General features: G+C 44.8%; 1 protein-coding gene across 1 annotated transcript in view; it reads left to right on the top strand.

Annotated features, from left to right (window-relative positions):
* Positions 1-414: 414 nt before the first annotated feature.
* The window catches only part of FTSJ1 (FtsJ RNA 2'-O-methyltransferase 1), a 40,062-nt gene continuing 23,897 nt past the window's right edge, over positions 415-16,579 (top strand). The window contains exon 1 of the mRNA XM_083161382.1: positions 415-537. The gene's annotated coding sequence lies outside the window, so the exon portion shown is untranslated. The remainder of the gene's footprint in view (positions 538-16,579) is intronic.

Below are 16,579 nucleotides of genomic sequence, written 5' to 3'. Positions count from 1 at the left end.
ATCTATGTGAACTTCCAGCACCTAAGCGCTCGGTAAGCCAACCAGAATCATGCCTCTAGTTAATGCATTCAATGTGCAAAGGCAGCGTGTGTTCTGAACTAGATGCGATCCAGTCCGTACACATCCTTCCTGTGCTTTGTGATGTGCAATGCTCGGAAATCAGGATCGCTCCGTGTATGGGCGACTTAAGTCCTGGGTGGCTGCACTGCTTCTGCACCGCTGGCTACAGCCCTGATAACAGCATTCCGTTACATATGGGAAGATATAGTCTAGGTTTACACCAGTTTGCTCTCTGTAAACACTGAGCACATGGACTCTGGGTAATGCAGAATATTGCTTTATATATATAGAGGTATGTTGTGAGCATAGAAATCCCTCTGTGCCTGCCTGTAACAGCTGTTCCCCCCTGTGCAGCCCCCACTCCTTACAGCGAGAAGCCCACTCAGAATAGCCCCGTGGTGATCAGCGCCAACTGTCTGATATTAAATCGCCTCTCAGCCACAGATTTGTACACACTGTTATAACAAGAACCTAAAGGTAAGTTATATAAACTGAGATGTAAAACACTGGCTCGCGTCCTCGCACGTCCCCCGCGGCAGCTATTTGGAGTACAGGAGCATCTCTGCGTTATACCGTCGCATCATTTCCCGAAGACAAACACAACAAATGCAATTGTGCATGTGTTTGCGTCGTTGCTACATACTGCCAGATACTAGAGATATAAGGCCAGATGTATCAAGATTCAAAAAGTGATAAAATGGAGAGTGATAAACAGCAAGCCAATCAGCTCCTGCCTGTTATTTTTCAAACCTAGCCTGTGACATGGCAGGTAGGAACTGATTGGTTGGCTGTTTATCACTCTCCATGTTATCACTTTTTTAAAGCTTGATACATCTGGCCCATAGGGAGCTGATTGCTGCTGTGCGAATTTGTAAGGCAACCAAGTATCGAACAACTGCACATGGATCTGGGCCGCAGCAGCACACAGCGACAAAAATCTGCGGCTTTTTTTTTTATTTGCAACACGGCTACAGTTTGACTGACAGGAAGTTTCCATTTGTGGGCGTGCCCAAACGTGTTCAGGGAGGGCCTGCGATGCCAACTCCAGCCTTAATCAGCCTGATTCTATCGCAGTTGCCAATGGTGACAGGTTGTGTATTGGCTGCCGCATTGCAGAGCTGAAGTGGTAGAAACATAGAATTTGGAGCCGGAAAGGAGAGGCGGTGTCTGCCGGGAGTGCTTACCAGGGGTACATCGCTGATCTGGCTAGCTGTCTCGGAGCCGGGCGCTCGGCGTATGTCGGGCGCTGCGGGTTGAGGCAGTAAAAAGCCAGAAGGAGAGAAAGGACACCCACCAGCGTGCCGGACCGTGTTGCGGAGGGGAGGCGGTGGAAGCCATCCGCGCGTGACACCGCTACACCGGAAACTTGGCAGAGTGCTGACTAACATAGCACCTCACAGCACCTTACAGCACCCAGCAGCAGAGGTGGCTTTCCCCTCCGACAGCCCGAGGCATACGGAGCTTCAGCGAAGCCTGAAAGCAGGGGAGCCCTGTAGCTCATATAGAGCCCCGAACAGACTGCCATCCCTGCCACCTCCTAGAGCCTGAGCCAGGTGTGTGGTGCGAGAGGGACACCACTGAAGGAGGAGATACGAGCACCTACAGGAGGAAGGGAGAAAGGAAAGAAAACTTGCAAAAAAAAAAAAAAAAAAATAACTCCCCCATTGTCCATTAAACCTCGGAGTCGAGTGCCCGGCTTGCCTGGGTGCTGCGGATTGAGGTGGGGACAGAGACAGGGAAGGAAGGAAGGAACATTGATTTGCCTCCACACAGACCAGACCTTTCCCAAGGGTGCGGTAAGACTTTTTACATCTCTAAAAAGTATGTGGATTTATCGTTACACCTTACATCTCTGAATAATAAAAACACAGAAGGTAATCCAAGCTAGGATTAAAGGGGAAGGAAAAAAAAAAAAAAAAAAAAACCCCGAAAAATCATAGATCATAAAGGCCCGCTCTGTTTGGAGCTTTTGGGTACTCTCCTTATATAAGCGCCTGGTTTGCAAGAACAGAGATCGGGGACCTAGCCCAGATTAAGGCTAGATAACCCATCCGAGACAAGAGAGACAAGCAGGACAGTAAACTAGGTGGGGTCAGAGGGCCTAAAAGTGACATGACTCAAGCACCAAAAATATTGGGAGGAAGCATGATCTACTAAAAATGCAACTCCAAATATCCCTCCAGAAATAAAAGCAGGCAGAAGGAGGAAGGAGAGTTTTTTTTTTTTTTTTTTTTTTTTTTTTTTGGTGGAGGGTGGTGAAAGATAATAATAAAGGGAGAAAGGGGAAGGAAAAATAAGGAAAAAAAAATAAAAAAGACATCCGGAGCAGGCGAAAGGGCTATTTTTGTGTTTAAATGGTTAAAATGGCAGGTAAAAATCGAAAGAACCCGCCACAAGAGCAAGCCGCCTTTTTTGGGACAAAAAAAAACAGTAAACAAACTCCTCAACTACCATCCTCACCGCATCTAGCAGCGAGTCCTTCTAGCTCAATATCACGGTCCGACTCATCGCAGTTGGTCGAACCGGACCCATTCGAGGTACTTATGCAGAAGATCACTAACTCATTCAAAACAGAACTGAAGGCGGCTGTCTCAGAACTGAAGGGAGAGCTGACATCTTTAGGGTCACGAATTGACGCCATAGAGCAAAAATCAGACGAAATTTGTCATTTTCAGCAAACACTTTCCCAGGAATTAAAAGAGACAAAACTAGAAATAAACTTGCTGAAAGACCATATTGAGGACCTTGAGAACAGGTCTAGGAGGCAAAATTTGAGAATTCGAAATGTCCCAGAAGCAATTGACAATCAGAACCTGCCCAACTATCTTAAAGGACTTTTTCATCAGATTCTACCAGGATGCAAGGAAGAAGAGCTGACACTAGATAGGGCACATAGAACGCTCAGGGCAACTCCAAACATGGATCAACCGCCCAGAGACATTGTCACACGACTGCACTATGATCATATCAAGACAAGAATCTTGGACACAACTAGAACAACTCCCTCGATAAATTACAAAGACTCTGCTATACAGATCTTTCAGGACTTAGCCCCCTCCACTTTGAGAAAAAGAAGAGAGATGGGAACTATAACTAGAGCTCTGAGAGAGCAGAAAATAATGTATAGATGGGGGTTTCCATTCGCCCTACATTTCTCCCACAATGGTAAAAGGTTCACCTTAAAAGACCCAGACTCAGGCCTGGCCACCCTCAAGGAGATGGGGCTAGGATCTGAGTTAGAGGTGGAGATTTCCAAAGCTGCCAGAACAAGTGCCACTGCGGAAAAACCGCCTAGAGCGGAGTGGACGCAGAAATAGCCTTGGGATTCCTTGTAGAAGAATGGTCGAACCCCCTGTGGCTTCATATCTAAGTTATTATACGTAACCATGTGATTTCTCCCCCTCCCCCCCCCTTTTTTTTTTTTTTTTTTTTTTTTTTCGTTGATGCTCCGCTTTATAGCGGCGAGAGGGGAATAAGTTAAATTAGCACTTAGAGATCGAGTAAACACACGTAAATATGGGGAATGGGCCATTGAGAGGCCCTCATACACGTACAGTAAACTATTACCCACTTTGTATTGGACAAATATTCCTTTTTTTTTAAAGGTCCTCTAATAGTTCGCATTGGGCACGTTAGAAAATTAAATAAACTAGACTTATTAGATTGGTTCTGGTATAGACACTAAATGATTTTAAAGGGTTAAATATATTTTAGGCACATAGCACTTTAGATATTAGGGTGAAATAACATAATGGGAGTGTGGGTTTCCTCCCCCTTTTTTTTTTTTTTTTCTCCTCTCTCTTTCCTTTTTCCTCCCCATTGCTGTATCATTATTTTAATAGGTAATCAAATTAATCATCTGTACTAAAATTAATTTGTTTCAGGATTATGTGTAAAAGCTCAGATGAATCGAAAATAATGGAGGGTAGATCTTATTGATCACTTGACTAACCCGCATAGATTTCCTCACCCCCCCCCACCCAACCCCAGTCTACACGAAGGGCCGTCTAGAGTAGACAAGACCTTCGTTAGGATAGAGTGGGGCTACCGTTTAGTTACGATTAACGGTCAGAAGGGATGCGAAACTTCGCATCAAAAGGTTTATGTTTTATGTTGTGTAATGTCTTACATGTTTCCCGCCCCTTCCATAGGTGTCTCCAGACCCAGACTATAGATGAAAAGAGTCAGAATACCAATAGAGACCAAAGATGGTACCCTCCATGTCGTTGAACATAATGTCTTTAAACGTTAACGGGCTTAACTCTCCACGAAAAAGAGCGATGGCAGCTCAATTTTTTAGAAAGCAAAACATAAAGATCATTCTATTACAAGAAACCCACTTTTTAAATGATCACCCTACCCTGGCTTTGAGGCAATACCCTGAGGCATTTTACTCAACTTTTGAAAAAAAAAAAAAAGGAACAGCGATTTTATTGCACAAAACACTAGCTTATAAAATCGAGCACTCCTATGCAGACCCGAAAGGGCGATATAACATCTTGGTCTTATCAGTAGCTAATAAGTTGATTACACTTGCCTCGGTGTATGCCCCAAACGGTGAACAAGGGAGCTTTCATAGCGATTTCTTCAGACAGCTTAATAAAAGGGCAAAAGGGAAAGTAATTATAGGGGGGGATTTTAATGCCATTTTGGACCCCAAATGGGACAGACAAGCCCCGAACCCACATAGCTTACTAATTAGTAAAGAATCTAAAAGGTTAAACGAAAGTTTAAGGGCAAATAACCTATATGACGCATGGAGGACACTATACCCCAATGAACGTACATACACCCACTATTCGATACCGCATAAAGTCTATTCCAGACTGGATTTTTTTTTTGTAGACGCTCAAACAGTAGGGGATCTAGTTAAAGCATGGACAGTGCCTGTGGTCTGGACAGACCATATGGCGGTGTTCATTTCAATAAGATCAAATAACATAGAAACATCTGGCTTTAAATGGAGACTGAATTCATCATTGCTTACCAAACAAGACCATATTGGGGCCCTGGAAGGGGCACTAAATGAATATTTCAAATTTAATAACACGGGAGACACTCCTGTAGCAATAACCTGGGAGGCTCATAAGGCGGTAATTAGAGGTCATCTAATTAAATTAACTAAAGCGCAAAAAGTTAAAGACGAGAAACTAATAAAAGAACTTGAACAACAAATTGGCACCTTAACTGCTAGACATCAGCAAAATCCGAATCATAGACTATTAAGTAAACTATTGGCTCTGAAAAATCAACTGTTTCTGCTTTACTCAGAAAGAACAGCTAAAACAATGAAGTGGCTGCAGTATAAGTATTACTCAAAAGGAGATAAAGCGGACGCGCTGTTAGCTTATCGGATTCGAAAGCGCAGACAAAGAGACCGCATATACTCCATAAAAGACACTAAAAATAACTCCATTTATGACCCTCGGGGAATATCGCAGATATTTAGAGATTATTATTATAATTTATACAATATCCCCAATGTACTCAGTAAAGCAGAAACAGAAGAGAGATTTAAGGAGTTTATGGGATCTTGCAATTTACCGTCTTTAACGGAGCCCCAAATCGAAATTCTAGAGGCTCCAATTTCGCTAATGGAAATTGAAGCCACCATTAAAACACTAAAAAATGCTTCGGCCCCTGGCCCCGATGGATTTTCAGCCATATATTATAAAAAATTCTGTAAAATTCTGGCCCCACAGATTAAAATGTTCTTTGATTCAATTTTAGAGGGACACCCCTTGGATCAGGCGACAACACTCGCCGAAATAATAGTGATCCCTAAGCCAGATCGGGACCCCACACTATGCAGCAACTACCGTCCTATCTCTTTGCTTAATACCGACCTTAAACTTTTTGCCAAAGTTATGGCAAACCGGTTGGCTAAAGTCATAGACTCACTAGTGCACCCAGATCAGGTGGGGTTTATCCCTAATAGACAAGCCTTTGAAAATATTAGGCGTGTAGTGGATACCATCTCAGCTATTAATATAACACAAACCCCAGCCCTTGTCATGGGTCTAGACGCCGAGAAGGCCTTTGATAGGGTTTCGTGGAGGTACATGGACCTGCTGCTCCCTAGATTTGGAATTCGCGGGCGTTTTTTACAGGGAATACAAGCATTATATAAAAATCCTATGGCGGCGGTATCGATAAACGGCAATAGATCACCTCCCTTTAGAATTAATAACGGTACTAGGCAAGGTTGCCCATTGTCGCCCATGATCTTTGCACTCATGATTGAACCGTTGGCGGCTAAAATTAGAAACGAAAAGGAAATTGGAGGTATCAGGATTGGTTCAGAAGAATATAAGATCGCGTTATACGCGGATGATATCTTGTTGACATTATCGGATCCACTGAAGTCAGTGACTAAAGTGTTCGAGACTGCCCTAGTATTTGGGGAAATCTCGAACTTTAAGATAAACTCAGCAAAAACCGAAATTCTGGACATCCACCTTCCTTCTAGCTTAAAGGAAAACCTGGCCTCCACCTTCTCATGTAAGTGGAGAAACAGTTATCTAAGATATCTAGGTATTAATATTACAAAAAATTATCATAAATTATATGATGCCAACTATCCTAGATTACTGAATGAGATTGCAAATGACATGAAGGGCTGGACCAGAATCTACATATCATGGACAGGAAGAGCTAACGTTTTGAAGATGAACGTCCTTCCACGTTTATTATACGTATTCCAAGCCCTCCCTGTCAGAGTCCCCCCCATGACCTTTAAAAATCTGCAGAGTCTTGCATCCCACTTTTTATGGTCTGGGAAAAGACCACGGGTGCGGTTTAAGACCTTGCAGAATGGCACTAGGGAAGGCGGGCTAGGAGTCCCTAACTTTAAACTTTACTTCTATGCAGCCCAAATATCACAATTGGTGATGTGGCACTCAAGTAAAAAAACACATAGATGGGTCAAACTAGAGGCACAATTAGTGAACATGTCAACCATATCCACACTGCTCTGGATACCGAAAAAAAGCAGACCTATTAGGGAAAAAGTCCATCCGGTAATTGAATTCTCCCTGTCCCTGTGGGATAAAATAACTAAAGAATATAAGATTATAAATATACCCAATGCTCTTTTACCAATGTGGGATAACCCCCAATTTCCAGTAAGTAAGGAATCATCCTTTAAGAAAAACTGGTCAAAAACCAACATATTATTCCTAAACGAACTAGAAATGTCAGGTAGACTTCTGCCGTTTGCAGAAATAATACTAAAATTTGATACTTCACCTAGAAGTGTTTATCAATACTGCCAGATAAATAGCTTTCTCTCCCACTCACAGCAGGCGAGAAAGAACCAAGCTAACACAGTAGTGGAAACACTGTGCTTGAAAAGGGCATCATTTAAGGGCATTATTTCATCTGTGTACCAAATATTACTAAATTATGGCAAACAGGAGCGCCTCCCACAGGAATTGGCATGGGAGTTGGAGTTTGGTAAACAACTAGCCCTGGAAGATTGGGTGAGGATCAGAAAAAACTTGATATCAGTATCCCAGTCAATCCGTTATAGAGAAAACTCCTTTAAGATATATTCCCGGTGGTACCTGACCCCAAGTAGACTAAGTCGTATATACAGCGGGAACAACGACTTATGCTGGCGTGGATGTGGGCATAAAGGCGATCTATCACATATCTTTGGGACATGCCCACAAATTCAACAAACTTGGATATTAGTCTTTCATTTAATCAAACAAATTACAAATATAGAGATACCTAAGTCCCCTGAATATGTCTTGCTCCCTCTTAAAATCTCAGGGATTAAGACATCGTCTCAAAAACTTATATGGTTTATATTGAGTGCTGCAAAAATAAAAATAGCCTCTTATTGGAAATCAAATAGGGTCCCATCTATGGCAATAATTAAAGAGACGGTGTGGCACCTATATCAAATGGAATATTTAGCAGGACTAGTGGAGGAGAAATTAGACCTGTTTAGGGAAGTGTGGACACCATGGGCAGAATTCCATAATACTATAATCTGATGCGACCATAAGGATAGGGAGATCCTAATTAGATACACCGGAACCTATGTGAGTAGAATGGTCTGGATCAAGGAGACACCTATCCCCCTCCCCCCCCCCATCCCCCCATCCCCCCCCACCTCCCTTCCCCAATCATTGTATTGTAGTGTTATGTTAATGTGTAGTCTGTGTTTGAACCTTAGACCGGGTCTTAATGGATGCTGGGAGGGGAAAAGTGAAAGTATCCAGGAAGACTGGTTAAGAATAAAGGGATCGAATAACAGGGTATATGGAGTGGGATAAAAGGGGAAAAAAGGAAAGAATAAGAAAAATAGAGAGATTAGATTGGATAACTTTCCATTATTCTCTTAAGAGAGCTCCTTCCCTACACCCCATATGCCTCCATTGATTATCCTAGGAGAGGCGTGTGGCAGACCCCTTTCTATGGATGTACGTTACTTGTTTTCCTTTATAGTCCGGAATAGTATGGGCTGTAGAGATTAAATATCACCGGGTTTATAACTAATTAGAAGATAAGAGATATAATGGCCATAAATCAACAGAAGTTTATATATTATAAGGTAACAGAGTGTATAACACTATGTACATGGCAAATGGTTATTTTTAACGCATTTATAATCTGTTGAAAGATTAACCTTTTAAGGCCCATATATATATATATATGTAGATGTGTATTTATGTGTGTGTGTCATCTTGTTATAATGTTGAAAACTAATAAACAGATTTATGAAAAAAAAAGAAACATAGAATTTGATAGCAGGTAAGAACCACTTGTGCCACCTAGTCTGCCCCTTTTCTTTTATTCTTTTCGTAATTTCGACCCTATTTGTTTCTTAGGTCTAAGAATATTCGGTACTTGTTTCCTAGCACGGCGCCACCAATTTTGATTGTGAGCATCGCGTCGGAAAAAATCGCGTCGATCGCATCGCATGCCAACCAAATCGCATGCGATGCGATCGACACGATTTTGCATTAATCGCGATTTTCACTTTTACCGGCAATTGAGCCAGTTAAAGACAGAAAATCGGGTCCATCGCGTCCATCGCATGCCTTAAGTACCTTAACTTAAGGCATGCGATGTACCACGACGGGGGCCGTGCTAGGAAACAAGTACCGAATATTCATAGGCCTATCCCATGCCTGTTCAAATCATATTTGTCTACTGCCTGCCTACAGGGGGCCTAGCCAGTGACAATATGCGCTTTGTGGGGGGCGTGGTGATACATTTCTGTCACTATGGCTCCGCCCCCTACACAGTACTGTATAGCGATGGGGGGGGGGGGGGTTGTTTTAAGCAGGTCCCCTTGTTCCATCCACTTGAAAGTGTGGCACTCAAGTATGGTTTAAAATTAATTGATCTTCTCTATTAGACTCTACCACCTCTGATGGGAAGCTATTCCACTTATCCACTACCATTCATGATTAGTTGTTTTTCCTTAAATATCACCTGACTCTCTTATCCTCCAGTTTCAAGCTGGGGACACACTAGACGATGTGCATCTAGCGAGATCGGGAGTGACAGGGACCCAGCGGGAAGCTGGCATCATCAAGTCCTACAAACTTGTCGATGCCGGGCATGATAGGCGGCAGAGTAGGGGGTGGGTGCCCTGCTGCATTCCCCAGCATGTCCCCACTAGCGATGTCTCCTATCAGCCCTGCAGCAGGGCCGATGGAGAATGTCACTGAACACTGCGCATGGACAGCGATATCAAGCATAAACACTAGAAAAGCATAAACACTACAAATTTGTTGTTCTAAAATCATCAAAATCATTAGGAATATCGTCTAATGTGTTTGACCAGTAAGCGCGCGTCCATACGTTCTAGTACTTCTCTTCCTTTGAACAATACCTTCCTGCTGGACCTTGGTAATACTCCTGGGTATATGTTAAAGTCTCTATAATTGGGCATACACGTGGGGCGATTTCAACCCAAATTAAGTCCAAATCGCTGTGTGCGTATGCCACAAAGCGACAGCGATGCGTGGCCCGACGCGTCCCTATTGCCAAGCATGCTTGAAATATCTAGTCATCGCCTGTGTTGTCTCTTTGGAGAACAAGGGTAGTTCCACTCGCCCAGTGTGTGCGAGCCATAAAAGTGTTTTCTACCTATTTCAACTCGTGTCACATTATTTATTAACAGTTTCTTAAATAGCGCACACATATTCTGCAGCGCTTTATAGAGAATAGTTGAACATTCACATCAGTCCCTGCCCCAGTGGAGCTTACAATCTATGTACCCTACCACATGTACACATAGGAGCCAATTAGCCTACCAGCATATTTTTGGATTGTGGGAGGAAACCGGAGTACCCGGAGTAAACCCACGCAAGAACGGGGAGAATATACAAACTCTGCACAGTTAAAGCCATGGTGGGAATCAAACCCATGACCTCAGCGCTGTGAAGCAGTAATGCTAAACATTACACTATCCGAACTGCCCACGAAACATGATTTTAAAATTGCCAAGACCCCCACCGTTAAAAAAAAAAAATTGTCCCCATATGAAAAAAAAACAATCACAATGGTTCCCACAGGAAAATAAAATACATTGGCCCATGAAAACAAGAGACCAATGAGTAACACCTGAACTGGCGGTGGCTGTAAACTATACCCCTTTTCCACTAGAAGAAATAACCCGGTAATCTCCGCGGGGACGCGCTTCTACCCGGGTTTTTCTGCTAGTGGAAATGCTCCCTGTCAAATAACCCGGTTTGGATTCCCCGGCAATCCTACCCAGGTCATGATCAGGGTAGCACCCGGTTAGCACCCGGATTCAAGGGTAGTGGAAACGCTCCCTAACCGGGTTATGTGACTGAGCATGTTAAAATCTTCACTGAGGTGCTGCTGGGGCGCTGGTTAGTGATGTCATCACTCAGAGCCCCGCAGACTGCGCACATAGCATGGAGGACAGCGTTCTGTGCACATGTGCAGCATGTCTGTCCTGCTGACTTTCCCCTGCTGTATCAGAGGCTGCTCCAGCAGCCACCTTCCACTTTGCTGCCAGCACCACAGGCTGCCCCAGCGGACACTGCTAATCATCCCGCAGCACAACTTCATTATGGCTGCCAGCAATTGGTCTGATGCTGAAGTGAAGGAGCTGCTGCTCATTAGGGCAGAGTAATGGTAATGGTGGCCCTATTTTGTGACCTCCCATGGTAAAGCCCTTTAAAAAGGCTTTTTCCTTATGTAATCTATAGGGAAAAAAATGCCTTACCCGGGTTAAGTGTAAAAGGGGATGATCAGGCAATTTACCGGGTAGCACTGTAGTGGAAATGTGTGTCCAACCCGTGTCCAACCCGGGTTCGAACCGGGTACAATTTACCGGGTCCGACCCAGGTTGCTAGTGGAAAAGGGGTACTACTGTAGACATCTCTAGATCTGGGGGCATACTTGAGAACAGCTCGAGGCACACTAGTGTGACACGGCACAGTGGTTGAAAAACCATTTTCTCTTTACTATCTGTTCCCTGCTCCAATCTATACATGTTAGGAGTTTTTTAGTCTTTCCTAGTAAGTTTTATATCCTTCTGGAGATACGGTAGGTCCAATTTTACGGTAAATTGCAGCAATAGAAAACTTTCAATGGCTGCGACGGGGAGCGATAGATAATCTGTACTTTTTGTTTGCACACCGATGTTTGCTAAAAAGTCCCAAAAATGTCTTCTGGATGTATATTTTGGACTCTAACGCTCCTGAGAAACAGGAGGTGAAAAAACCCCCAACTAATATAAGGCTAAATGGGGTCAGGCGCGTTCTTCAGTTTCGAGTCCTATGGTTCTGCAAACTACAAATCTGTTCCGCCACATCAGCCGCCCTTGCATCAAATCCTCGTTAGCACTCGTACATCAGGACGTGTCCTCTGCTCGAGTTACCCCGTAATCACATTGTAATTGCACAGCAGCTCCCGGTGAATGAAGCACCGGGTTGACGTCCTTTATGCGTGATTGAGATGCAGTAACACGATTTTCATAGAGTACAAAGTATCCGCTACAATAGGCAGCAATTCAGAGCGAAGAAATTATTCTCTCTGAATGAGTATGTTGGAATATACTCTGTGTAATTATGAACTCCAGAGGTTGGAAAGTGGCAGTTTGGGGGTGCTGGTTTTATCGGGAAGTACAAAGGCATTTTCCAGTAGCAATCTGATTTTGGCTGCGCCTACGGACTGAGCGTAGCCCGCTGATCTGCGGGATACATATTTTTTTATTTTCCATATGAATACAGATACAAAGAAAATGTTAAGCTGAATTCACAATCACCCTGCTAGGAGAACACATACTGGCCCAACTCACAGGTTCTGCCAGAAAATGTTCTACAATTCCATTGTCGCGTAGGTAATCAGCATATGGGGAGAATTCAAATGTTGCGCGGACCCCCTGCTGGCCATCTAGTTATTCAATTGTTGCTCTGATCAGACGCCCACTGCCCACAGAGCAGACATTGTTTTTCACAGCCCCAGGAGGTGCGAGAAAAAAATGTGTTTTAAGACATCCAGGCGGCAAAATTAGATGGGTTTAGCCGCGTAAAATGCTAATGGGAGTCTCAATGGAGCAACAACTGAATAGCTCTGATACATGCCCAATCCTATAGGCGACCAGCAGGGGGCGCATGGAACACTTGAATTCAATTAGATTCTTCCATCACTGTTGACTCATGTACTGCAACCCTGACTGGACTCTGTACAGGGGTTTAGAATAAAACAGCTGGCAATGAGCAAGTAACCCCTGGCAATGAGCATGTAACCCCTCGAAACGAGCATGAAACCACTGGCAACAGGCATAAAACCATGGCAACGAACAAGAAACCTCTGACAACGAGTATGTAACCACTGGCAATGAGAAGGAAACCCCTGGCAACAAGCAAGAAACCCATGGCAACAAGCAAGAAACTCCTGCCAACTAGTATGTAACCATTTGCAATGAGAATTAAAGCCCTAGCAACAAGCAAGAAACACCTAGCAATGAGCATGTAACCCCTGACAATGAGCATGTAACCCCTGGCAATGAGCAAGAAACCCCTGGCAACAAACAAGAAACCCATGGCAACAAGCAAAAAACTCCTAGCAACGAGAATGTAACACTTGGCAATGAGAAAGAAACCCCTAGCAACGAGAAAGAAACCCCTGGCAATGAGCATGTAACCCCTTGCCACAAGCAAGAAACCTTTGGCAACGACCCTGAAACAGTTGGCAACAAGCATGTAAGCCAGGCATGTCCAAACTGTGGCCCTCCAGCTGTTGTGAAACTACACATCCCAGCATGCCTTGCCATAGTTTTAGCATTTCCTAATAACAAAATTGGGGCAAGGCTTGATGGGACGTGTAGTTTCACAACAACTGGAGGGACATAGTTTGGACAAGCCCATCAGAGGGGTAACTCTGGGAGGCAATGGAGTCATCTGCCACCGGGCTCCTGCTCCCAAGGGGGCACCTTTCCTTCCTTCCCTGCAAGTTTGAATCAGTTAATTGAAGGCTGTCAATGTTGCTTCTGTGTCTGACTCCCCCTCCTAATATAAATATTATTATTATCATTTGGCGTCACACCCTGTATTAGAACCCTTGACCTGCCTTGCTAGAGACAGACACCTTACTGATTGAGCTACTTGGGGGGCACCAACATTTATCTTGCCTCAGGGGCAACTGGGACAAACTTACCCCACTGAAGCCCATACAACAAGCATGAAATCCCTGGCAACGAGCAAGTAACCCCTGGCAACGAGCAAGAAACCGCTGGCAATGTGCATGCAGGTGAAAAAAATATAATTAATGTATGAGTGGGGTAGCACCAGAATTTTTTTTTGGAGGGGGGTTCAAAACCTTTAGTTATGCCACTGGCTCTGCAGCAGACATATCACCAGTAGGTCTGCTGCATCGGTCACCATATTTCAGTGCCGGATCTGCAGTCAAAGATACTCGTATGACACAGACTAACCAAATCGCCTGTGAAATGCCTATGAGATCTGTAAGAGGTGTAGCCCCCCCCCTTCCTCTGCGGTCTGTCATACATTTGATCACTTGGCAGCAAGTCACCTGCCCAGGCCTCAGCTAACCTCTAGCGCTCAGTGCTCAGTCAGTGGGGGAAGCCTGCCGCCTGTAAGCCGCAGCTGGGTAATGGATGACTCCAGGTGTAACTGTCAGCTGGGCATATTGTATTCATCCTAATTATTGCTCACTTATCCAAGGAGAACACATAACTTTCAGTTAGTGTCACTGAGCAATGCACAGGACTGAGCTGAGCTTCCAGGCAGCCAGCGGCCATTGTTCTTTGGTGACATTCCCAGGCACAGCCCTCCCCTGGGTTATATTTACACTGGAAGAATTGACCAGGGGTGGGATTGGCTGGGTCAGACACGGGCCTTTCACACAGCAGTGCCTATCTGGAATATTCCATCAATACTGGACACAGGTGCAGTGTCGACACTTGGAGATGACAATATCTCCAAGCGCCCGAAACTCCAGATCTTCCAGGAATGCTGGACTGCCGCGGGCCAGTGATTTGCAACCACTGCATATTTCGGGTATGCATACCTCCCAAAAGAAAAAAGCCTCCCTGCATGGTCTGGGCATGTAGCAAAAACCGGAACAGTCCGAACCACACGTGGAGGCTGTAATCTCCCCTTCCCCATGTCCCTGGTGAAAGCTATCAAAGGCCTCCCCCTGGACAGCACACCCCCGGCCCGGACACTACAAGCTCCGGAATACAGTTTGATTGAGTTTGATGTCCGATCCGTCTTTCCGGGGTCTTATCCGGGTCCGTTTTTTTCCGCATATTTCTGAATGCCACTCCTCCATTTACCTGCATGTCCAGCAATTATACCTACTGGGGAAGCCTAGGAAGGAGACCAGCGGCACCCCAATGTCAGTAACAGCTACACCTACTTATGCCACTGCTGCCAATGAAGAATACAATAAAGTCCATTATACATTCTATGCAAAGAAAATAAAATGTAGGTTTAGTCACCCTTTATAGTGCAATCATTATTCTTATCATTACTATTCTATTATTATAATGGATAACTAGTGCTCGAAAACCTGCATTCCTCTAATGACCAGATATAACGCCAGAAATGAATATTGTTACTTTAATAATCCCGCGGCTGACGGGCTGGAGGCATTTAGCCATTTTCATTAGCACAGAATGGCGAAATGATAAGTAGGATGCGAGCGCTGACAGACAGGAGATATGGATTCGGGATGAGGGGTGACATCCGCTGTGCCAGAAGCTGCACTTCACATATAGGGCCAGATGTATCAAGCTTCAAAAAATGTGGAGAGTGATAGACAGCCAGCCAATCATTTTTGTAACCCAGCCTGTACCATAGCAGTTAGGAGCTGATTGGCTGGTTGTTTATCACTCTCCACTTTATCACTTTTTAAAGCTTGATACATCTGGCTGTTACTGAGGCTTCCGGATGGCTGGCAGACATAGTCTAGGTTGACATGCACAAGGTCATTATTGATAAAATGTCGACACACAACAATGTTGACCTTTTCAATGTTGACCTTTAGACCATGTCGACATTTTAGCTGTCGACCTTTTGACACTGTTGACTATTTCACTGTCGACCATATGACTGTCGACTTAGACATTGTAGATCTAATATACCATAACCCAGAGGTACTTATGCGTAGCTCCCCCAGTCAGAGTCTCCTCCATTCAGCATTGGCCAGCTCCCCCAGTCATAGTCTCCTCCCATCAGCATGGGCCGAGCTCCCCCAGTCAGAATCTCCTCCAATCAGCATGGGCCCAGCTCCATCAGCCAGAGTCTCCTCCAATCGGCATGGGCCCAGCTAACCCAGTGAGAGTCTCCTCCAATCAGCATGAGCCCAGCTCCCCCAGTCAGAGCCTCCTCCAATTGGCATGGGCCCAGCTCCACCAGTCAGCGTCTCCTCCAATTGGTATAGGCCCAGCTCTCCCATTCAGTCTCCTCCAATCAGCATGGGCCCAGCTCAACCAATCAGAGACTCCTCCAATTAGCATGTACCCAGAGAGCTCTTCTGATCAGTGCATGCTCCTCACTCTGATCACTGTCTCTATTAGTAGTGTAGATGCCGGTTGTCAGCAGTGACCCTATAAATGGCAGTCTGGGGTACATTCACTCCCTCCCTCACCCTCAGAGCCTGGGCCAAAGTGGCATAACTACTTTGTGGCAGACCCTGCAGCGGCTTGGGGAAGCAGTACCAGAGGGGTCTGTGGTGGGCACAGCTCAGCTGACAGTCAGTGTTATTGACACTGACAGTACAGAACAGTGACAATCTAATGCCCGAATGCTGGGCGTTCTCAGGCTAATGGGCCGAAAAACGCATGTGTGTGTGTGTGGGGGGGGGGGGGGGGGGAGCAGCTAAAATCAGCAGATGTCAGCTACCCGCCCACTTCCCTTCGAATGTGCACGCAGATCTAAGATTGCTCTGAGCAACCTTAGATGTGTGTGTGTCCCTTCCACATCATTCGATGGTCGGCTACCATTAAATGATATGGGTGTTCCCACTTCACACGCAGGCTGCGAATGGATGTTTA

This window comes from Crinia signifera, chromosome 9 (genome assembly GCF_055691185.1).
Source record: "Crinia signifera chromosome 9, ASM5569118v1, whole genome shotgun sequence".
Taxonomy (NCBI): Eukaryota; Metazoa; Chordata; class Amphibia; order Anura; family Myobatrachidae; genus Crinia; species Crinia signifera.
This window is presented reverse-complemented; position numbering and strand designations above follow the sequence as displayed.